Source organism: Schistocerca serialis, chromosome 4 (genome assembly GCF_023864345.2).
Source record: "Schistocerca serialis cubense isolate TAMUIC-IGC-003099 chromosome 4, iqSchSeri2.2, whole genome shotgun sequence".
In the NCBI taxonomy this organism is placed as follows: Eukaryota; Metazoa; Arthropoda; class Insecta; order Orthoptera; family Acrididae; genus Schistocerca; species Schistocerca serialis.
In genome coordinates, this window is record NC_064641.1 from 817,319,445 (window position 1) to 817,343,841 (window position 24,397).

At 37.9% G+C, this 24,397-nt stretch overlaps 1 long non-coding RNA gene across 1 annotated transcript; it reads left to right on the plus strand.

Annotated features, from left to right (window-relative positions):
- Positions 1 to 1,431: 1,431 nt before the first annotated feature.
- Positions 1,432 to 2,841, plus strand: LOC126473365 (uncharacterized). The gene is made up of 3 exons (XR_007586442.1): positions 1,432 to 1,505; positions 1,650 to 1,767; positions 2,761 to 2,841. It is a non-coding gene; the product is annotated as an uncharacterized LOC126473365 (long non-coding RNA).
- The last annotated feature ends 21,556 nt before the right edge of the window (positions 2,842 to 24,397 follow it).

Genomic DNA, 24,397 nt, shown 5'->3' on the forward strand with positions numbered 1-24,397 from the left:
CCGTAACAGGACGCAATTTTCGGATGTGTCGTTTTTGAGCAAATTTGAAACTTTAATTTGTATTTTTTCCCAACAGAGAATAACTAAAAATCCTGAAGTTTAAAGGGTAACGAAAACACCAACTTTATTGTAACTAAGCAAACGATTATACAACAATATTGTAAAGAATTTTTGTAACTAATTCAATCTGTTTTCTTTTCATGGCATATATTGATGCAAAACGGTTATTTTGAGACCTTTTGGTGATTATCCGATGGAGATGTATTAAGAAAATCCATATTTTAACGAATACAATTACGCAGGACAGAAAATTTAATGGTGAGTCACACAATTAGGTTTCATTCAAACATTCAATATATAAAATAAATAAAACAAATAAATAAATAAAAGTATATTGTTATTTTGATATTTTCGTAAAGGCAATGTTACTCGTAGTTGACTGTGAAATAAAACTGAATAATCGGACTTCGTAATTAAATCGTTTCCAAAGACTGCTGCGGTAGGTGCAGACTCATAATCTAAATCTCAATATTACAATAATTTGCCAGCCATGCCAATACGTCGTACAGAGGTGATTGTCTACTAAACATAAAAAAAGTTCACAGTTAGTTAAATCAGATATATTCAATGAATAAGCCTACAGTTCATAATCCTACTTACTTTTATAAATATAAATTCTTTACAGAATCGAGTGCCTAATGTGGTTGCAACTCGCAGTATTCTTCTATAACATGAAATATGGCGGTGTGCCAGACAATAAAATAAAATACGTGCTTCTCGCACCACTTCAACCAGAGATCTCTCTTTCTTAATCAAACATAAGAGTAACGTAATTGTGCTTTTGTTTTATCAGCGACACAGCGCTGCAGTTGTGTGCCATAGGCTTTATTTATTTGTCACTGATTATTTATTTAATTAATATTTCGCGTTTCCGAGGAAACTCACGCTCGACATGCAAATGTGCCTTTATATTGCCCCCTGAATTGCGAGGCGAAAGGACACACCTGCAGGCGAGCAATTCACCTAAAGGCACAAGAAAATCTAAGTTATCTACAACTATTTACATGACTTACATTACACATTATATACAAAATTTGAATGACGCGGGTGCGCCGTAAAAGTTCTAATGTTGGCAGATAGAGTGCACGCATGCGCAGAAGCGTCTGTGTAACTTCGGGACTGCCGTTATATCGTACAGTTAGATCACGCGGCACAGTATTGCAGTTCATATTGTTCGTGTGCGCGCGTTTTTCAGTCGTTGCACAAAGAAAATATTCAACCAAGATTACATATGAAGACTACATTCTATGACAGGTAACTTAGTTTTAAATTTACAATATTTGTTATAACACAATACAACTTAGATTGTTGAATGTTCTTAGTTACATAGTATTGTTTTGAAATACTTCAAAGAAAGATGTCCATATTTTTCAGGTGCGTTGACCTATACACATCGTGTCGTTATTACAGTTCATATTCATCCGCTGCACAATAATTTTTTACAGGTTAGTATCGTCGTGGTAAAGTTTTTTGATCACAGTAACATCGTTGTATAACAACGTGATTAATTCATAAGCGTGTCCATTTCTCATTTCCATTATAGTCGTAGTGATGCAGTTCGTTGTGACTAAAAGCATTGCTTATTACAGATCAGACGTGACCCGTCGAGTAATTGGTCCACGTGCAGTTCGTTTTTTACATTCCGTGGAAGCTTGGCTGCAGAACCTCGGACGGCACATAGCTGGCGTCGATCCTTGGACAGTCCAGGTAAGAGTGTCCGTCACATTTCGAGAACATTTCATTCCCTGAAGTTCCAACCAAAATTCTTCCACCCGTCATGTTGTTTTCTGGACAGGCACTTTGTGTCCATTTAATCCAGTTAACATCTTGAAGTTGGGTACTGTAGTAATATCACTAGACGATGCACGAATTATGCACTTCACATTTTCAGTTTTTTGCTGAATATAGCTCACCTAAATGTTCGTAGTTATTAATCAAGGAAATCGTTCATCGCGTTTACATAGATACACTGCATAATGAATGGCATTTACAGTTTCTTTCACATAGGTTTCCGCGTAGTTGCAGAGTTAGTAATGTTCGTTAATTTCCGTGAACAGTGGTTCACTATGCAATGTCTTTTTGGCACTCGTTTTGTTCAAATTTTTACATAGTAACAGTTACACTATACATCAGTTAAAAAAAATAAGTAATTATACATACACACGTCACATATTTTCTTAGCATAAACATAATATAGTTGCACATAAACATGTTTACATCATCATTACATCGCTATAGGTTATTACATTGTGTCACATTTGATTACATGAATTGCAGATATTTACATCCTCTTTAGCGGTTTTGCTGGGATATTATCGATGTTTTTTTTTTTGTGATGTCATCTGAAATTAAGATAGGTTAGACACAACATTCATTACATCAGTAGGCAAGACCAGGCGTTTTCACTACTCAATAAATATTCAAAATAGTAAGAGACAGAAAATGTTCGATTCCTCGCGTTTTGTGCGTGTGTGTAGAGTGTCTGTGTGGCCTTGACTACTGATAGATGCTTTTCGTGTTGAGAGATGTGCGTCTAATCTATTTCTCAAAGTAAAAGATCGCTTCACAGATGACGTCTGTCAGTTCGTCAGGTGTCACACCAAGTCAGTGGTACCTTAAGTAACAAATGTTCCGTGAACAATTAATATGTCATCCACCGCTACGTAATCATAAATTTTACTTTAATATTCCGTCTTTCAGGTGGAGGCGCGCGCTGAAAGAAGAGTTCTTCTGTCTTCAACTGCGTCACTGGAACCGCTGAAATGAAAATTTCTATACTACTTATTATCTGTGTTGTAACAACAGAGTTTTTCGAGTTGCTTAGCAATATTTTGATGGGTATGACTTTGACATTATTCAGCATGAAATGCTCTAAGATCTCGGTGTGCGTATAGTCCAACAATTTTGTTAGCTCTAGGATGTTGTAACAGATACGCACCAGGATGCGGTATGTTAACAATTATATAAGGTCCTTCATATAGCAGACGCCACTTAGCGTTGCGTCGTTTGAGTGCTACAGATTTATGATGAGTACGAAGTAGTACAAGCATTCCTACATCGAATTTTTGTTTTCTTTTTATTATGTTTCTGTGACGTTTGTTTCGTATTTGTGCGTGATGTGTCAATGTAGTCAATACTTCTTTTATTTTCTGTTCAGGTGTGATTTCCTTGTCTGACAACTTAGGTAATGGTTCTATCCACTGATCGTTCTGTTTGCAATTGAACATGATCTCGTTAGGTGTGTAATTCGTATCGTAAATATTTAAGTTATTGTGTACGTCTTCGAAAAGACTTAGGTAGGACACCCAATTAGTATGTTTTGATGAAATGTAGGTCCTCATGAAACGGTTTAATTCTCGGAAAAGTCTCTCAGTCGCGTTACATTGTGGACTAAACCTCGAAATAAATATACTTTTAATGTTATTGTCCTTCAAGAAATTTCTCCATTTGTACCCAGAGTAGTATGCTGCATTATCTGATAGAATTGCTTTAGGTTTTCCCACGTGCGTCAGGTAATCACTTGAGAATCTTCGTATTATAGCATTTGCAGTGGCGGATTTTAAAGCATAAAGTTTTACATGTTTAGAAAATATATCGTAAAAAGCTAAGATATATTTGACGCCTCCAGAGCTTGCTGGATGCGGTCCACTGATGTCAGTACACAGAATTTCCAGGGGTTTACTAGGTAAAATAGAATGTAAATCTGTTTTTGTGGATAAATTCTGAGGTTTTGATTTTTGACATATGACACATGTTTTTAGTTCCCTGTAAATTTTTCTTCTCATATTGCTAAAATAACAGTATGTACTGAGCTTTGCCAAACACTTTTTCGTCCCATAATGACCCCAAACTAAGTGTGTGTGCCAAATTAGATTACGTTCAGACTCTTTGGGAATGCATACACACCAGTTAGTAGCATTTGGATGTCGGCGGTAAAATAACACATCATTGTGTAACTTGTAATACTTAGTCAAAGGATGATTGTGTTTTTCTACCAGTAATGTTATTATCTTATACCAGTGAGGATCAGATTTTTGTAATTCAGCCATGTTTCTGCACATATCAATATAATATTGGTGATACTGCTTGTCTTGCATTAAGAGAATCCTGTAGTCATTTATATTTTCTAAGTCACTGTTGGTATCATTCATACCTTGTGGAAGTCTAGACAAAGTGTCTGCAATGGTGTTGTCCTTACCTCTTATGTACTTAATTTCAAAAGAGTAGTTCTGAAGTGTAACTGCCCATCGTGATAGTCTAGGATGTACAAGTTTACAAGTTAACAAAAATGTCAGGGCCTGGTGATCGGTGTAAATTACCGTATGTTTTCCAAATAAATAATAATTGAATTTCTTGAATGCCCATACTATGGAAAGTGTTTCTAACTCAGTAGTGGAGTATGTACGCTCACATTCAGTTAGAGTGCGACTCGCAAACCCAATAATTCTTATCTGTTCCTCCTCTTTATTCTTTACAACTTGAAATAAGCAACAGCCCAAGCCAGTACGTGAAGCGTCACAAGTCATACAAAAATCTAAATTGAAATCTGGATGGCTCAGTATGTTAGCATTCACTAAAGCATGTTTAATTGTATTAAAGTCATTCTGGCACTGTTCCGACCAGATCCAAACTTGATTCTTTCTGAGTAGATTTAGCAGATGTTTACTGTTCAAAAGTGGTTGTGGCAAAAAACGTCTGAAAAATGAACATAGCCCAAGGAATGATTTTAACTGCTTTTTAGTTCGAGGGCTAGGAAAGTTTCTGATAGCATCTAATTTACTGGGATCCGGACGTATGCCCTGTGAATTAATGATATGTCCTAAATACTTTATCTCACTGCAACCAAATTTTGATTTTCTTAGGTTGGCCGTGACTCCAGCTTGTGCAAATTTTTCTAAAATTCTTTGAAGAGTGTCAACGTGTTCATTCCAAGATCGTGTAGCTATCAGTATATCAGTATATCATCTACATAGTGTGTGACTGTCTCAACTAAATCGTCGCCAAGCACGGTATCCAGGGCTGTAATGAATACCCCAGAGCTGACATTCAGTCCGAAGGGTAGAACACAAAACTGATAGGTTCGCCCCCCGAACATAAATGCAGTATATTTCCGAGAATCAGGAGTGATACCCACCTGCCAAAACGAATTAGCGAGATCTATTGTGGAAAAATATTTTGCATCTAGAAATTTCTGTAATTGCTCTTCTAAATTTTCAGGTTTTGTGTGAACCGGTAAAATTATTTCATTAATAGCTCGTGCGTCTAACACTAACCTAATGCTTCCATTTGATTTTTTGACAACAAGTAGAGGACTACAATAAGGTGAGGTGGATGGTTCAATGACCTTCCAGTCTAACATTCGTTTTAATTCTTGCCACACAGCAGGTCGTTGAGATAACGGTACGTTATATGTCTTATGGTAGAAGATCTTGTGAGGCTTAACTTCAATCTTGTACACATACGTGTTGATAACACCTAATCGTTTGGTAAAAACTTGTAAATATTTGGATAACACTTCCTGTAGTTTTATACGTTCATGTACACTGAGAGCTGTAGCTTCACTTATCTTATGATCAAGCAATGTTTTCAAGTCCAATAGCTCTGTGTCAGATGAGTGTGTTTGCATGTCTTGAATGTCATTGTCAAGTACTAACTGAACCTTGTACCCTGTACAGTGTTTGTCATGCTTTAGAGTTCTCCTGTCCAAATCAATAATAATTACACTGCCTTTATCATTTAAAATACATTTACCTTTGGAGAAGTCTATAATGCAGTCCTTCTCGCTCATAATATCTATTCCTAATATGCAATTTGTCACAAGGTTTTGTACAACCAGGAATGGCCATTGTACGGTTCCATTACCTATTTTAACGTTTACAAAAACTTGCTTCGTATCCCTACATGACTTATTACCTAGTGCAGTAGTTATTTTACAGTTTTGGGCAGGAAACTCAGGCACAGGTTCCAATTCACACATCTTTTTATAGAAATTAAAAGACAAAACGCTTACAGCTGCACCTGTATCTAGGATAATAGTAGTTGGAATCCCACCTACTACACCAGTAGTAGATGCTAAAACAATTTCATTTATGTTTAAACGACATTGTGTACTGTCTTGTAAAAGTTCATCTGATATATTGTTATTGTGGTTGTATCTTATAAATAAAACAGGTAGTTTTTGTTTAGAATTACTCGGCATATCATTATTCTGTTGTTCAAGTGTGGTGTCAAATAACTGATTAACATTGAAGTCGCCCCCCAAGAATTCTTCAGCCACGACCTGGGGCAAAGTAGTGACTGTTTCTAGTTTGTTGGATTATCATTTGTACTAGGTACTGACACAGATTGAGGTTGTGCATCAGGTGTCATTTCTATTATATTCACATTCGGATATTGCCTATTATGATCTCCAAACTTTTGCGGTTGTTGTTGCTGTTGCGCATTATAACTTACCTGTCGGTCGTAAGGTATGCTCCAATTTTGTCCTGGTGGCTGCTGTGGTAAAGCAGAGTTTGAATGAAAGTACTGATCGTTACGAGTCCAACCTTGATGCTGTCTTGGCTCGTAGTTATTATTATTTCTATTTCTGTTTGTGTTTTTGTTATTACCTTTGTATCCGTTGTTACCGTTGTAGTTATTACCGCGGTGCCTTTTGTATGGATTGCCGCATGAAATGTTATTACTGTTGTAACTATTGTTTGCATTGGAATACGCGTGTTGATTTTGATTTCCGTACTGAGACGGCATGTGAGTTTGCTGTTTTTGTTGTACCGCGTATCCAACTGTGGGCGCGCCAGAATTGTGTTGGCAAGCCTGCATGTTTTGCATACCACTAGTGTAAACATTGTGGCTGCTGTTTTGCCGCGCGAAGCTCTGATCTTCAAGTAACATGTCAACCGAATCTAAAGCTGTTAAAAAATAATCTGAATCGTCATCCGGGATATGTAGAAGTTTTTCCTTAATGTTGAAAGGCAATTTGGCCTTCAACGCTCGGAGTATATCACGCGTTGCGACTGGTTCGTCTAAAAAATGTCCCATGTTCAAGTATTTTTCAAAATATCTGCGTAAGTTACCATTTTTACTGTTAAAAGTTTCAGGTTCTAAAATTTGTCTTCTGAGTCGCTCCTGGACGGATTGCGACCAGAATTTGTTCAGAAAAGCACGCTCAAACTCACTGTACGTGGTACATACGTCAGCTTGACTGTATGCCCAGACAGCTGCATCGTCTTGGATGTAACCGACAATATATGAAATCTTTTTCCGGTCACTCCAAGTGCGTGGAAATGCGTTACTAAAAGATTTAAGAAAAATCACCGGATGAATGGTTCGTTTTTCTGGGATAAAAATCTGAAATTGCCTGTGTTTCATTAAGCTTTCATCTTCCTTCGCATTGTGATATGGATTTATTCCACTGTAATTACTGGTATGTTCAGCTGGCGAGTAATTACGATAATGTTGCTGTGGTTTACCATGATAATAGCTTGTGTTTGTGTTTCCACATCGTGGTATGTGTTGTAGTCGTGGTGTGTTTTGTTCTTGTGTATTTGTCGTGTGCGGAATGTGTGTATCATACTCGAATGTATATTGGTTTCTGAACTGTACATTTTGACTGATATTTTCGTTACATTCAGACTGTAGTTGATCGGTGAATTGTCTCATGGGTGCAGTGACGGATTGTACTGCGTCACTGATCAGCTGTTTGTTATTAGTAATGTATTGCGCTACGGAGTCGTGCACAATTGTTGGTAAATTTTCACGTAAGCATCTATCAAAATGTTTGTCTTTGTTCTCAACCCAATCATGAAATTCTTTATTAATATTTTGAAAATGAGCTGTGGCATCTGATTGTGAGATGTCAGTCAGGTGTTGTTCAACATTGTCAAATTTATTCTGTACGTCAGTAATTCGTTTTTCAAGGTTGTCATGTACTGAAGGATATGTTTGAATTTGTTCAGTAAGAACTTCACACGTGACATTAAGGTTTTTTACTTGTCTCTGTAAAAGTGCTACTTCAGTTTTAGTCTTTTCTTGTCTCGTATTGAGCTGGGAAAATTTAGTACTGAGTTCGGTCATCTGTTTGGTCAGTGTGGCGTCTATAAGTTCCACACGTTTACACAAAGTGTCATTACCTATCTTGATTGCTATGAGATCAGATTTGATTTCGTCATTTTGTGTTTTTAACTGTTCATTTTGTGTCTCTAATTGTGCCTTTAAGGTTGCCATGTTTTCTGCGTTTTGTTTCATTAGCATTTGTAACATGTCGGCAATGTTTACCGTTTGCAAGGTCTCTGCCCCCGCCGCGTCATTAGACGTGACGTCATGCATTAACATGGGCTCTGATTGAGATTTTGAAATTTTTGTAGTGGACGGCCTATTGTCAAAATTTTCGTCAACACTTGCGTCAACGTTTGATGAATCGTCACTACCGGTTGCTGTCGTAAAGTCATTTTCTAACACTTGTCTCACGTCCGTGTCGGATTGCGTCTGAATAGTACGTCCTTGCTGTTCCATTTTTGCGTATTGTTTTCTAGTTATTACCATGCCACACGTGATATATGTTTCAAGAAAATTTTTGACACTGATTTTAAAATAAAATGTAGTTGAGCATGAATCGCTCGTAGCAACAATGGCTGTCTGTTAATTTAAAAATATAAACTGAATTTGAGATTATTGGTAATGGCTGCTAGCCATGTTACATGATATCGTACAGAAGTCGGCCATATTGTACACTCGTGTATTGGTATTGTTGCATACGTTATTGTTTAGGGAAAAGTACTGAGAATGAAATTTATCACTGAAACTGTTATGCAGAAAAGAAACACTACAGAATTTACTGAAAAGCTAATACACTGAATTATACGTCTGGTCAAGCCTACCAATGCAAAGATGCTGCGTCTTACCTTATTTTGCTGGAAGTTTCATTGCGTCTTCCCGCAAAATTTCAGAATTGGAAAATATCTTCAGATTTTGTTATCTCTCATACATTGACGTCCAGGTCCAGAAAGTTGATTTTTTTTTACATGAAACAAAGAGAACAATGTAACAAATGACAAAATAACAAGTCCGACACGCAGTCGCCAATATAAAATAAATAAAATAAATAAATAAATAAAAATATATTGTTATTTTGATATTGATTATTCTATCTGTATGATGGTGATTGTGATTGCAATTGTAATTAATATTTTGCTTATCTGGAACGTGGACGTTTAATTATTCGTTATCAGACGCTTGACAATGGCTTTTTCGTAAAGGCAATGTTACTCGTAGTTGACCGTGAAATAAAACTGAATAATCGGACTTCGTAATTAAATCGTTTCCAAAGACTGCTGCGGTAGGTGCGGACTCATAATCTAAATCTCAATATTACAATAATTTGCCAGCCATGCCAATACGTCGTACAGAGGTGATTGTCTACTAAACATAAAAAAAGTTCACAGTTAGTTAAATCAGATATATTCAATGAATAAGCCTACAGTTCATAATCCTACTTACTTTTATAAATATAAATTCTTTACAGAATCGAGTGCCTAGTGTGGTTGCAACTCGCAGTATTCTTCTATAACATGAAATATGGCGGTGTGCCAGACAATAAAATAAAATACGTGCTTCTCGCACCACTTCAACCAGAGCTCTCTCTTTCTTAATCAAACATAAGAGTAACGTAATTGTGCTTTTGTTTTATCAGCGACACAGCGCTGCAGTTGTGTGCCATAGGCTTTATTTATTTGTCACTGATTATTTATTTAATTAATATTTCGCGTTTCCGAGGAAACTCACGCTCGACATGCAAATGTGCCTTTATAAATAGCCAACTGCAGAATCCATTTTTCCCTTTCCACGCATCCTGTAGTTTTCTTCTAGATTTTTCCAAAATTATCTATCTGTATTGTAGTTGTGGTAATTATAGTATTGTTGTAGCATATGAAGATCATGAATTTGACCGCCAAACAGTCATTTGTTACGAAAAATTTTGTCCGCCCTGCTGCATCTTTCTCAACCATTGTTTGCAATAGAGCAATCATTTACATTGACGAGAAAATATTTCATCCTAAATTTGAATCAAATCTTTATTAATCAGACTTATATTATTCCTTTTTTTAACTTACGATTATACATCCTATTACAATGGAACGCGGTAAGGTTGAGATAGTTTCGGCAGATGAGTTAAGTGAAGTAGATTCATCTTTCAACCAACAAGAAAGTCCGCGTTTCCCTCCATGGACGAGTTCACAGATCAATGCAATGATTTTGCCTCAAACTCGCAACATTTGTGATAATACACAGATGGCGACCTTAAATGACGAAATGTGGAATGGACGCGAGACTAGACCGTCAGCGCCATTGTTAACATCAATGTCAGAACCGTATATGAGACAAATTCAGCAACGTGACACAAATCGGACACAGGAAACTGACAAACTGGACCGACTATTAGAGTTATTTGCAGACGTGAAACGAGACGTTAGTCAGAAAATTGACATATTAAACCATACTATGACCGAAAATTTTGAACGAACGACAAAACAGATGACAGAATTAAATAACACCACTCAACAGCTCAGCCACCGATTTGAGACACTGTCCGACCGAGTCACCAAACAGGAAGAAACTTTGGTTACATTCACACATGAAACAAAAAACAATATCACCCGATGTGAGAATCAGTTAACTCAAATAGTTAATGTGCAGCAGGAAGTGAACACCCGTGTGGAAGAGTTAGCTCAGGCCCACACTTCAGCTAGCTCCACCCAAGAAAAGCTGACTGAAGAAGTGGTAAATATTACCCAACAACTCACAATGGTAGTTCTTGAACAAACCCATCTCAAAAAAAAAGATAGAAAAATTAGAAGACCGAGCGGACCTCGCGTCACTAAACAACGACACCAACATGGCCGAGAGAATTGTACATGAATGTAAATTGTGTGACTACTATCTGGAGAAAAAACTTGAAACAATTACACAGGACATACTTTCAAAAACAAAGACACATGTTAAAGACGAGACAAAACACATAGAAGAACTGACAAAATTACGAGACAATGTTGTGCCGTGTTTGGCGATTGGTGCAAATGCATCGTCAGGGAACGACAAAACAGCTAAAACCATGGCTAATGACACAGAGAGGACACCTATTGTGGAATCACCTATTTCAAGTCAAAATTGCAATGTGCCGCTTTCTTTTCCACCAAACGAGCAATATTACGGTACGACACCTAGAGTAGCAAGTGTCACAAACCACGTCAATACAGTTATGCCAACCGGCATGGCCGATGACACGTTTGTAAGGCATGGGTATTTCCAGACATTTTCCAGTGAGGACAAGCACAAAGTCCACCCTATTGTGTTTATTAGATCCTTTGACGGTGTTTTTCCACGTGGTTGGTCAGAAGTCGATAAAATCAGATACGTCACCAATCTCATGAGAGGACGAGCAGCTAAGTGGGGTGCCGCTATGAAGCAGCGGTGCCTTACGTTTGAAAAGTTCGAACAAGCCTTCTTGGACGAATTCTGGTCCGAGAATGAGCAACAGAGTCTAAGGAGAGAAGTGTGCAACCCCGAGGCCTATGACCCTAAAAAAAGAGACATTAAGACAATACTTTGAGAGGTACCTAGACAACATACTGTACTGGTCCAAACCAGCCGACTTGCCAGCGATAATTGACACTTTAAAGAGCCACTTACCCTTTCCATACCGAGACAGATTAATAGGAGTATCGGAGAATGACGTTAAGACTTTCTTAAACTTCTTAGATCAAATGGACGTAGTTTACAGAGGGGATTCACGCCATCCAAATTTTACTCATATTAGTAACCAAAATCAGCACCCACCCCAAAGGAACCGTAGTGACGGTGGTTGGTGGAACCATCCGTCCGCGCAGTGACACAATACGATGACTGCGCGCGAAACATATTCAAATGGAAACGTGTATGACGGTAGGAACAACCGCAGAAATTCGTGGAATAATAATAATAACAACAATAATTATCACCCATATCAAAATGGTAACTACATGCAAAATGAAAATCACGGGCAGTACAACAACAACCGCAATGGGAGACGTGAGAATAACCGGTACAACCCGGGCTGCTTTGACAGGAACATGCCATATAACAGACATAATTACCATCAAAACAATAACAATCCCAACAATCACCGACCGAATATGTGGAACACACAACATTCACACATGACAAATCATAACCCTCCACGGAATCCGCCGCTGTTCCCCAGTACAGTCATGCACTCCCCGCCACGAAGTAGCAATAACAACCGGCCGGAATGTAAACATAGTGGAGCTGGTCAATGAACCCGGCCAAACACAGCAGACGACGGAAAACAGTCGACGACCGAGCTAAGCGCTCGTGCTTCGGTCGTGAGGTGTTGTAAGAGCGCAACGGCTGAGACGGTTTGTTTCCTCAGGTACGATGACAAAATGACAGCAGAACAGGAATTAACCGACGAGATAAACATTAAATCATACAGTTGTGTTAAAGAATTCATACAAGCTACGGCATGGGTTAAGTTTAACGATTATGATGTACAAATTTTATTTCTATACTGGTGCTGCTGCAAGTGTGATGTCAACCGCATTTTATAATGAATTCAAACAAATTATAAACATACCTACATTACCTGTACAGAATTGCCACGTGGTTAGTGCCACAGGTACTAAATCTAAGAACATACCCATGCAAGCCCTTGTTAACTTCACATTTTCTAATACATAGTTCAAGTGTAATTTTCTGATTGTAGACAAGCTTATCGTACACTGCATCCTAGGGATGGATTTCTTGAATGAACACAAAGCAATCATAGATTTAAGTAATGGCATAAGTCAATTATCTGTAGGAGAACACCTAATTAATGTTGAACTTAACAAGACGATTGAACCACGACAAAAACATTACGAAGTAAGTCAGTTTCAATTGGTATATCCCAGCATAGTTAGTGTATGTAATTTAACACCTGCAGATTGACTATCAGGAGACTGAGCAGGATTTATTGTATCGGAAATGTGTCGAATCTGACTATTTAACGGAACAACAGAAAGAAGAATTGTACAAATTATTATGTGATTATGCACAAGTTTTCAGTGAGAGGCCTGGTGTAATCAGAGGTTATAGCTACAAAATGGATGTTAAGCCACATAAGACTTATTTTAGGACACATTATAATATTCCATGGGTGAGGAAACCCGCAGTTTTACGTGAAATCGAGTGTATGTTGACCTGAGGTGTCCCCTTATTGCAGTCCTATCCCGGCGGTAGGCAAGCAAGATGGCAATGTCAGATTGGTGCTAGACGCACGTGAAATCACCAAAATTATTATACCTGTTAACACAAGACCCGTCAACTTGGACGATCAGTTACTAAAATTTTATAATGTACAATACCTAACTAATATTGACCTCCGCTTATGGTACTGGCAGGTGTCCCTTCACAATGACAGTCGTAAATATACTGCTTTCCTTTGTGAAGGACGCAGTTATCAGTTTTGTGTGTTGCCTTTTGGTTTGCGCGTAAGCGCGGGCGTGTTCATCGGGGCGCTTGACGCCGTTCTCGGCCCGTGTTTGTTGTCACGCGTCACGGCGTACGTCGATGATATTGTCGTGGCAACAAATACGTGGGAGGAAAATATTGATCCGTTACAGCAAATTTTATTTAAATTTTCACAAGCTGGAGTCACAGTAAATCTTTCGAATTCCAAAGTAGGAAGGCGCGAAATCAAGTTTTTAGGCCATATTGTCTCGCCGGAAGGCATTCGTCCCGATTCTAAGAAGATTGATGCTATTCGTAATTTCCCTCCTCCACAAAACCGCAAACAGTTGAAAGCATTCTTAGGATTATCTTCTTTCTTTCGGAAGTTTGCTTCTGAACAGCTCTCACCTGCTAACTCTACCGAAAAGGAACGCAATTTGGAGATGGACAGAGTTTTGCCAAGCTGATTTTCAGGCTATTAAAGATGCATTGGCGAACGCACCCCTCCTCTGCCACCCTGACATGACGCTAGATTTTTGCCTAGCCACGGATTCGTCATCATACGGCCTTGGAGCTTTTCTATTTCAAATTCAATCCGAATCAAGACGATCTGTCATCAAACCGATACGTTTTGCGAGCCGCACGCTCACTGAGTGCGAGAGGTGGTACTCGGTGACGGAAAGGGAGGCTCTTGCCATTATTTGGGCATTCCGTAAGTTTCGCTACTTTCTTTGGGGTAAACATACGCGCATATACACAGACCACCAAGCCCTTTCTTTCTTGCTATCGTGCAAATTGCTTCATTCACGGCTCACCCGGTGGTGCCTTTCACTCCAAGAATACAGCTTCGAAATTATTTACATTAAAGGTAAATCAAACGTAGTAGCCGATGCCCTGTCCCGTTTGCCCCAAGGCATACAGGATTTTTCGGAACTTTCCCAGCAAACTACAGACTTTAACATCTTACTTATGTATGATGGTACATACGCCCCATACTACCGCAACATGTGCAAGAACTTTGCTTCACTTCAGGACAGCGACCCCAGGTGATCAAATACCAAAACGAAATTACGTACAGATCCTTCTTCACATTTACAAAAATATTACACAATACACAAAAATGTGCTTTTTCATAGGCGTACCCCAGACTCGCACCATTGGTGTGTTTGTCTACCCGACGCGCATGTTGACGATTTTATTCTGTTCACACACAAAACTTGGGGACACTATGGAGTCACTATGCTTAATAAAAAAGGAAAAGAGAGAAGAAAAGAAAAAGAAAAAGGTTGAAAATGTGGGAAGAAATCATAAGTGAAAATGGTTTTTTTTAAAAAAAAATCGTTAATGACTGTGAAAAAAAGGAAAGAAAGAAAGAAATGCAGATCGGACTTCGTATTACAGAAAAGCTATTGTTGGGGTGGTCCTTGTGGTATTTTTGAGCAAAAGTTAAACCAATTTCCGCTACAAAAATTATTGAAAAGAAACAGAGAATAACAAAATGTAACTGACAGGGGGAAGTGGCGTAGATAAGAGTTCATCCTTTACCAGGTTAACTTGTCTTCTCTCGTGCGGCGTCCAGGTCTTCAAAAATCTCCTTCATTTCTGCGTGAAAAGTCTGCTCCGAAATCTTGCAATCGTCCAGGAATCACTAATTTATACCAATTAAAATCATCTTGATACTGTATGCAATTTAATTTACTTTGCTACTTCCATCCTCCGAATTTCTTAACAACTTCCACAATATGTCTACACATTAAAATCAGATCAAGACTAGCTAATAAGTTTTTTTAACGTCTTCATCAGATCACGTCTGCCTTAAGCTTCCGCTATCAAGAGACAATCAAGAAACGGATAGAAAACAAAAAAAGAGTTACAATTTTTGTATTTTCTCTGCCGTCGAGCGCTCATACCGCTGCGACGGGATATTTTTTATCTGAGGGAACGAGTGTAGCGCGGTGAAATTCAAAGTCCCGCTACAATATTGTACACACATTTCAACTTGCAGCATCTGGTGTCAAGCTACATAACGACAAGTCAGCATCGTGGAAGTAGGCAGAAGGATACACATGCACAATCAGGCACAGCTAACGGAGGATCCCCAACTGAAATGTTTGGGTATTGAATTCACAAGCAACATTCGAAACACCATTGCTCTCAATTCCAAATAGCTACTTGCAGTCATACGAGCGTCTGTACAAGCAAACAGTCTGAGGCAACTCGACGAGATACAGAAAACTACCCCGGTAAATATACATATAACATCTAAACTTAACTTTGTTGCACAAACGCCGGCCGGTGTGGCCGAGCGGTTCTAGACGCTACAGTCTGTAACCGCGTGACCGCTACGGTCGCAGGTTCGAATCCTGCCTCGGGCATAGATGTGTGTGATGTCCTTAGGTTAGTTAGGTTTAAGTAGTTCTAAGTTCTAGGGGACTGATGACCTCAGATGTTAAGTCCCATAGTGCTCAGAGCCATTTTTTTGTTGCACAAACCCTGCCGACACCCTCAGAAACAGCGAAAATAATTATGTCGGCGATAGGAAACCTTCTGAGCCACGGCAATATTTTTATAGTGAAATTCGTCACACTAACACTCCCCACAAGAAATAGAGGATGGAACCTCACCGACATCAATTACAAGTTACGAGAGTTACACATGTTTCAAAAGCACAAGCTGTGGAAAAAAACGACTTGATGGACCGCTTGTTGAATGAAATTGATCCTGCCACCCTACAACCACCTATAGATGTACACCATATTCAGAACTGTCTTTAATATAAAATAAAATTAAAGCAATATCAGCCTAGGTGGCAAAAATTAAGTCTTTTGACCTGGTTTCGGCACTTAAAACTTTAGGTCTTTAATATGTAAAAAATTTTATCGTTGAAAACAATTTCATGTCATTGAGGCTCTCAGAATGATGAAAGCAAAGGATTTTTACAGGCGATGGTGAGCAAGAAAGAAGGTAATATCATTGAAAAGAAATATCTCAACAATGACTGCCCTGCTATTCGGAATACCATTCACGAACGCAAGTTACCCTCCAAGATGAAATCGACATGGTATACAGTCTCAATTGAAAGGTACCCGCTAATTTCAAACTACATGTTAAGCACCTCGCAAATTCGCCTACGTGTGCGTCATGCAACCTTCATGACACTGAAGAACACAGGTGTGAGTTGAAAGTGTAAAAGGCATTTGTCATGTAGTTAAACAGAAGTTAACCATCGTCAACAGAATCTTTCCCACCATCTTCACCGCCGCAGATTTTCAAACTCTAGATACATTACCATATCCTACAACGAAACGGAATGCTGTCAATTGAGTAAAATGGCACATTGTGCATTACGTCTTGAATGAAGAAAATAAGAGCAAAGAAGATTATTGGGAGCAAAGAACTTACTGCGTGTAGCTAAGGACTCAGCATCTTCACCTCATATGCACCAAGAAACTACAAAAAAATTTATGTATGGTTCTGACAAAGACTCATGATGTGAAATGTTTCAGAACCTTGAAGCAGAAAATCACTGATATGGACATCATAGCTATGGCCTTTACTGATAGCGTATAAAGGGCAAAAAGAATTTCTTAAAACCTCTCAAGAGAAGAAGAGAAAGGAATCGTGTTCTTGAAATCATGTACGGGATGATATTCTACTGAGGAATTAAGATTCAAAAATACATTTTTTCTTTTACTCTGTATCTCATTTGATAAGAAGAAAGTTTTATGTTCTATTCCAAATTTTAAATTATAAGTAGACGAAAGATTTTGCGTTCTCCTAAAAATGGAAATGCAAGATTTGATTCATAGTTTATTTTAGCATCATTAAATTTCCCACTATTAAGAGGAGAGATACTTTTCTTTGGATATTTTCTTTATTTAACAAGAAGAAATCATAACTTTTTAATTTAAAAATTTCTTTTGTCCTTAAATGAAGCCATACACTTTTTAATACAAACTTCTGAATGGCAGAGAATCCATGCCAAGGAGGGCAATTTTGGCCACCGTAAGGACGAGCTAGAAGGAGAAGACGGAGGCCTAAACAAAATAACGAAGAGGGAAGGATGGAGGAAATGCAAAGGTCCCTAGTTGGAGTCCCGATCCGACACGTAGTTTTTATCTGCCAGAAAGTTTCATATCAGTGAACACTCTGCTGCGGAGTGCATATTTCATTCCCTCAGTATATGTTAACAGAGTTAGACGAAGATTAGTTTTCCCACGATTCGAAGGCCCAATAACCAAAGCACTTGTGTTATCGGGAAGCTTGTTCTTCCTCTTTCCAGCTTCATCATTGTAGAACTAATTGCTTTCTGTGATTTACTTTGGGATAAAGGCGGTTTTATAAACTCTTACACACAGCTGAGTATACAAAAAAACTTAAATAAGTAACTAGTCCTGTGAACACATCTGCATATGTTGAATGATACACTTCCACGTCCATCAATGCAAACTTGCATCGTAGAACTGAACTGTGGTGTCTTCCGATGCGCGGAGAGTTTGGCGAGTTAACTCCAAGACATTACTCCACAGTGTCTCATAGAATCAGTAGACATATGACTGCCACCTTTGTCCCGACACTCTGGCTCATGCTGCACCGCATAGTTGTAGCTGCCAATCATTAAATTCTTAAAAGTCTGCTTCTGTAGGTGTATACACTCATCGTTGTCAAATATTTTTACTGTACCGAGGAAGTCCTCTACAGGCTTTGTACGTTCACCCAGTATCACTGAAGGAGAGTAGACGTTTCCGTGGAACAAGGCCGAATTCTGCATTGACACATCGCATTCATTCATGGTTAATATTACTCTGACATCACCAAATCGAGGGTTTTCAAAATCCACCACCGGCTAGATCTACCTATTCGATGTCATACCGACAATGGCTCGCTTAGGCCCACAGGCGTTTAAACAGTGCGTCTGGTTGAACAGCATTATGTTCACTCCAGGAGTCTGTTGCTGGAACGACTTCACCTCGTCTGCGAGGAAAACACGCACTCTCAGTTACGCTTATTTACTTTCTTTCCTTATTCACCGACATCGGCGTTAATAAGAGGATTATTTGGTAAGGCTAGTAAATTTCCTTGAAAGAATGATACCCTTTTTGTCAGTGTGATCACTGTGTCGACCGCGATTAAAAATTGAGAAAACATAGTTTCCTGATGTTACTAAACATTTTCATTTTTTATTTGAAGGGTTGGACTGCCGCACAAATCAAAACAGAATTGAACGAAGTTCACGCGGACACAGCACCATCATTGAACACCATTTACTTTTGGATTAATGACTTTAAACGTGGTCGGAAAAGGACCGAAGACGAAGCGCGCTCCGGCTGTCCACTTGAGGTCACCACAACGGAAACCATTGACAGAATCTATAATATGGTAATGCAAGACCTCGGTATAAAAATTTATGAGATTCCTGAGAATGTAGTCATCTCAACTGAGCGAGTGCATAATATCCTGCACTGAGAACTGGCTATGAAGAAGCTGTGTGTGTGGTGTGTGGCCCGATTGCTCACAGTAGACCAAAAGCGCATATCACAACATACCAAAACAGTGTCTGCCGATGTTTAGTCTCCGATTTGTGACTTCTGGTGAAATCTTGATCCATCATTACACACCAGAGTCAAAACGGCAGTCAAAACAATTAACCAAGTCTGGTAAAAGTGCACCGAAGAAGGCAAAGACCATTTTGTCAGCTGCTAAGGTGATGGCCACTATTACTTTTTTTCAATTCTCAAAGAATAATCCTCATAGATTACATTCAAGAAGGTTGGGCCCCATTACGTGTCATTGTGGGATCGTATGGAACTCGCGTTGGCTGAAAAAAGAACAAAGTTGGTATGCAAAAAAAAAGCTCTTTCACCAGGATAATGCACCACCACACACATCAACGATAGAAATGGCAAAAATGCATGAATTTGGCTTTGAATTGGTTCCTCATCCACCCTATTCACTAGTCTTAACCCCAGCTGACTTCTTCCAGTACCCTCACTTGAAACTTGGCTTGCTGGGGAAGTGATAGTTTCAGTCAACGACTATTTTGCAGAGATTAACAGAACCTACTTTCCAACGGGATGAAAGAACTGGAGGATCTCTGGACCAAGTGTATATCTCTCCATGGTGACTATACCGAGAAGTAAGATGTTTACGAAACACCCTAGTACTTACACTGCCTTGCAGCAAGGAGCGTTGATATTCGTTGCGACACCCTTACACTATGACGTTTCTTGCGCAAGTGGATGAACTGTTCATCGATCATTGTGAATCTGTACTCACGACCTGTACTGCCATTATTATTCTCTTACCTGTGTCTATGCACGTGTGCTTAAGACATTAGACGGCTTGCTGAATTTCACACTGCGTGGCGCCACAGAGCAGGAGGTGGCGCAACGATTGCTGTGAGCACCGGTACACATTTATTCGACCATCCACTGGCCACGTGGGATCTTTTGAAACCCCATACCACTTGTACTTCTTGCACTTCATTAGTTACATTAGTTACTGATCCTGCAGTGCTCATGGTCACTGAAATCTCTCTCGTACTTATGAGCTAAGTGACCACTATGCAAGAATACCATTAATTAGTTTCTTTAATTTAAGATGACTGAGTTTAGAAATCAACGAAAGCAGGCGCTTGGGGTCTTCAAAGACCCCGGCTTGTTTAAGGAACAATGTAGGTTACACTTTTGGCAGGTGATGGCTGGGTTTATTAGGTAAGCTCCGTATTTGTTTTTAAATCTTACAGTTTATCATATCTGTACGATATTTGGCGTAAGAAAAAAGAACTGTCTGTTCATTACGACGTAAGTAAGTCATAAATTAAAAATTGTGGGAATTTTAGATAAAACTATTGTCTGATAACTTAGGTTAGAATTTAAATATAGGATTCATTTCTTGTTTGAGATTGGTGGAAACCTTTTTCGAGCTGAAGAGGTCAATATCATTCTTCTTCAAATGTGGGATGGTGCTGACGTTGCTAATGACAGTACTTCTGAACTGAATGATGACGAATCCTTGCCCTCAGGTAGAGGAGAGGAGGAAGGCAGTGACGTAATGGGAGAGGAAGATAATGTAGATGATACCGTTCATAGTGATGATGAGTTAATAGCAAGTAATGAAAACACTGTAAAAGATTATTTCACTGGAAATAGTGCAATGATTTGGTACAAAAAGCTTCAAAGCAATTGCCAAACTCCGTCTCCTAATACAAATCAGAATAAACCTGTTCCTAAAGCGACACCCCTAGTTCAATAAAAGAAGCGCTAAAGCTCCTAATTACTCCAGAAAAAATATCTGTCATGGTAAAGAAAACTAACAGAGCGGCTAGGCGAGTAAACAACAAATGGAATGAATATTTTCTAAATAGTATACGCAAGGTGTAGAAGGAATTACACGGGAAAGAATTAGAGGCGTACATTGGTTGGCTTTTATCCTCTGGAGCATACAGATAAGGCAAGGAGGACTTGAATGAATAGTGGAACGAGGAACGCTGCAGACACATTTTCACGGCAACAATGCACCCAAAAATAATTCAAGCTATCACATGCTTTCTCAGATTTGAATAACCCAGCAATAACCTTAACAAGCTATAACCTTGTCCTGATGAATGTGAAATGGTGATGTTCGCGATTTTGAGGGTACGTGAATGATGTTGCTGGAGCTGCTATCTGCAAAATGTTGATGAGGAAGTGAATGTTATAGTATTATCATGATGATTCTGAAAGGTGAATTTACTGCTGTTGATAAAGCTTTATAGTGACTTGTGGGGTAAGAAGAATATATTATGAGAAGGGAGGATTCATGGAAATGTGTTAGAGGTTTTTTATGATGATGTTGATGATTTTTAGGGAGAAACGCAATTTTGATTGAAGAAGTATTTGTTTAGTGTCATGTATGGTAGCAAATTATGTTCATCATTATGTTCAGGAGATCATGTGCTATTAAGACATGGAAAATTATTTGTAAATGGAGAAAAATGGTTAATCAAAACTCTGAGATGAGAGATAAATTACATTTCGCGATTCTCTCTTCTTTTTTAGACATGAAAGTGAAAGATGTTTGGAATAATAATAAGATATTATCAGATAAAAAGGAATGTTATGGTTACCATACATAAAAGACACCAAAGCAAAGTAAATATCAACTTCCTTTAGGAAAATTGTAATATACAGTGAGATAATTTAGAGAGGAGAGATCAATATTAAGGGAAAAGGATTCTTCATTAAACTGTATTTTATTGCTTTTGGGGAAAAGTACTTTCTGTGTGAAATAATCTTAAGCATACTATGTGTGTCCACTATGTCCATGTGTTGAAAAAGTTTTGTGGATAAAGTTCCTCTTTTTGAAAACTAATACGTTACTTTGAAATGGAATATGCTGTTTTCTGTTTTTTGTTGTAAATATTACTTAATGATTTCGATTAGAAGTGTCTGATATTTTGTCCTGCATATTTTGATAAAAAGATTTGTAATTGTAGTTTAATGCAGTCTACAGGATTATAATGCTTTATTAACCAATTTTGGGTATATCTGAGAAATGCTATACTACTTTGAAATTAATTTTGTGATTTGAAAATATTTTGATGAAATCATGATATTTCACGTATTTTGGGATTTCTAAGCTTTCTTGTTTAATGGGAATGTCTGTGCATGACTTTCGATTTGTCATGGGAACTGTTACGCAGCTATGACACATTCAGGGGTATTTGAACCCATTTGGCAAAAGATCCTGGCAAATGGCTCTGACTAATTATTCACTATTGTCACATTGTAGATCTGCAGATAGCATTTTAATTATTATGGAATAACTGAAATGTTTTTGACAATCTTGTTATGACTCAAATCCTTTGAGATTAAATTTCATGTATAATAATAACTTCTGAGTAAATATCCCCATAATGTATGCAATGAAACATGTTAAAGATAGAAAGCTGTTTTTCAAACCATGTGGATAAGCCAAGTGTAATAGTAAAACCTAAGAGTAGTTTTATGAGTAAACTTTATTATTAATGATAACATTTTGAGATATTGTGAACATGTACTGTTGTTGGTTATGGATGATACGCTATAGTGAGAATATTTCTTTACTATGAAGCTGCTAGGTTGAGAATTATATTATATAGATATTATGCTCAAGTAGGGCATTTGTGAATGTTCAGGAAATATTGATAGTAGAAGAGATTTGCTAGTGACAATACGTCTGATGAGGTTACAATGATGGTGCTGTTGAAGTTGATAATTTTGATGTTGATGGTGTAGAAGATGAAGACAGTCAAGGTTAGGGAAATGTATTCTGACGTGTGTCATGTTCATTTATGTCAATGTGTAGATGTTTGTGTCCACAAACAGCCCTAATGGCTTAGAGGTAAGTAAATTGAGAACATCCAAGAACTTTTGTGATATAATTTGTATCATAGGACAATAAAAATAGTGAAAACAGCAGAACAATTAGATGTGGAACATATTTTTAATGTTGAGGTGTTACTAATTAGTAAATTATATAACCAGAATGAAACTTGTCTGACAACTTGAAAAGAGTGTGAGGCATAATCAGAATTGAAGAAACATATTTGAAACTGGATTCTAGATTTTGAAAAAGGATTGAAAATTCTGTTGAACTATTCTTCTCTTAGAGACAATCGTTATGATGTAACACTGTTCTTAAAAATCTTATATCCAAAGGAAAATGGAAAATATGATAATTTTATATGTTATTTAAATTTTGCTTCTCTGTTACCAATAATCATTTTGACATTTTTGCATTACTCTACAGCAAAATTTTGGTGATTATTTAGTTGACTTTCATGCAGTTTCTTGCTGTGGTAATTGCACAGTTAATTTATTAAATTTTCTGAGTAATGTAGTCATTGTGGCATTTTTGTGCAGAAATTTGTCATTTCTGCTATATGATCTAATTAATAAGAAGTGCTAATAATAATATTCTCTTACTTTTGAAGACGCATTAAAATTGAAATATATATCAAAATTTTTTTAGGTTGCGTGATTTAATGGAAATGTTTGTACCTGAAATTAAATTCGTTTAATTTCTTTTATTTTCTGGAGATATGGTGTTTCAGATCATCCACACTTCATTATCGTTGTTGTATACTATCAGTAATCAGCACATTTTTTTACGACTTCCATTCCTTTTTTTCTCAGCGCAGAAGACAAGTTTTTAATGATTGTAGTACACTCCACCTTAGCGAGAATTAAGCCATAAAAGCTGGCTCGAATTCGGAATACTGTATTCACGCTGTAGCTGCATCAGAGACTGATTATCAATTTTTTTCCTTTCTGATCAGTTGAATCCTTAAAATGGTATCGTCCAAGAAATTTATTACTACTTTTCGTTACACTAATTTATTTCTGAAAGGAGTAGCAACAGGAAGGGTATCGGACCGTACTCTACTGCTAACGTTGCCAAATGCAAAAATTAACATGCCAACTCCATGACGATTGGGACAAAGTCTAGGGAAAAGAAATATATACAGTTAAATGCAGTATAGTTAATTTTAACAAAAGGGAAAAAGCCATTAAAGTTAATGATATATGGACAGTAACTCTACAGAATCGACAGATAAGTTTTACCTTTGGTAGACAGTAATTCGTTAGTTAAGTTTTATTTCTGTCAAGGATTATCCCTGCCAATAACTCGTAAACTTCTAGCACGTCCTATTTTCGCAGTATTTATGTCGCTCTCGGACGTCCGGCCCATCAGTCGGCATGATTCAGGGGAACGAGGAGCAATTCTGGAGAGATCCAATGCAACTCTTGACGAAACGTCAGGAACGAGAAAGTTTGATGAACCACGCTAATATAACTCGAAAGATTCAGCAGAACCTATAATGTGTTATTTT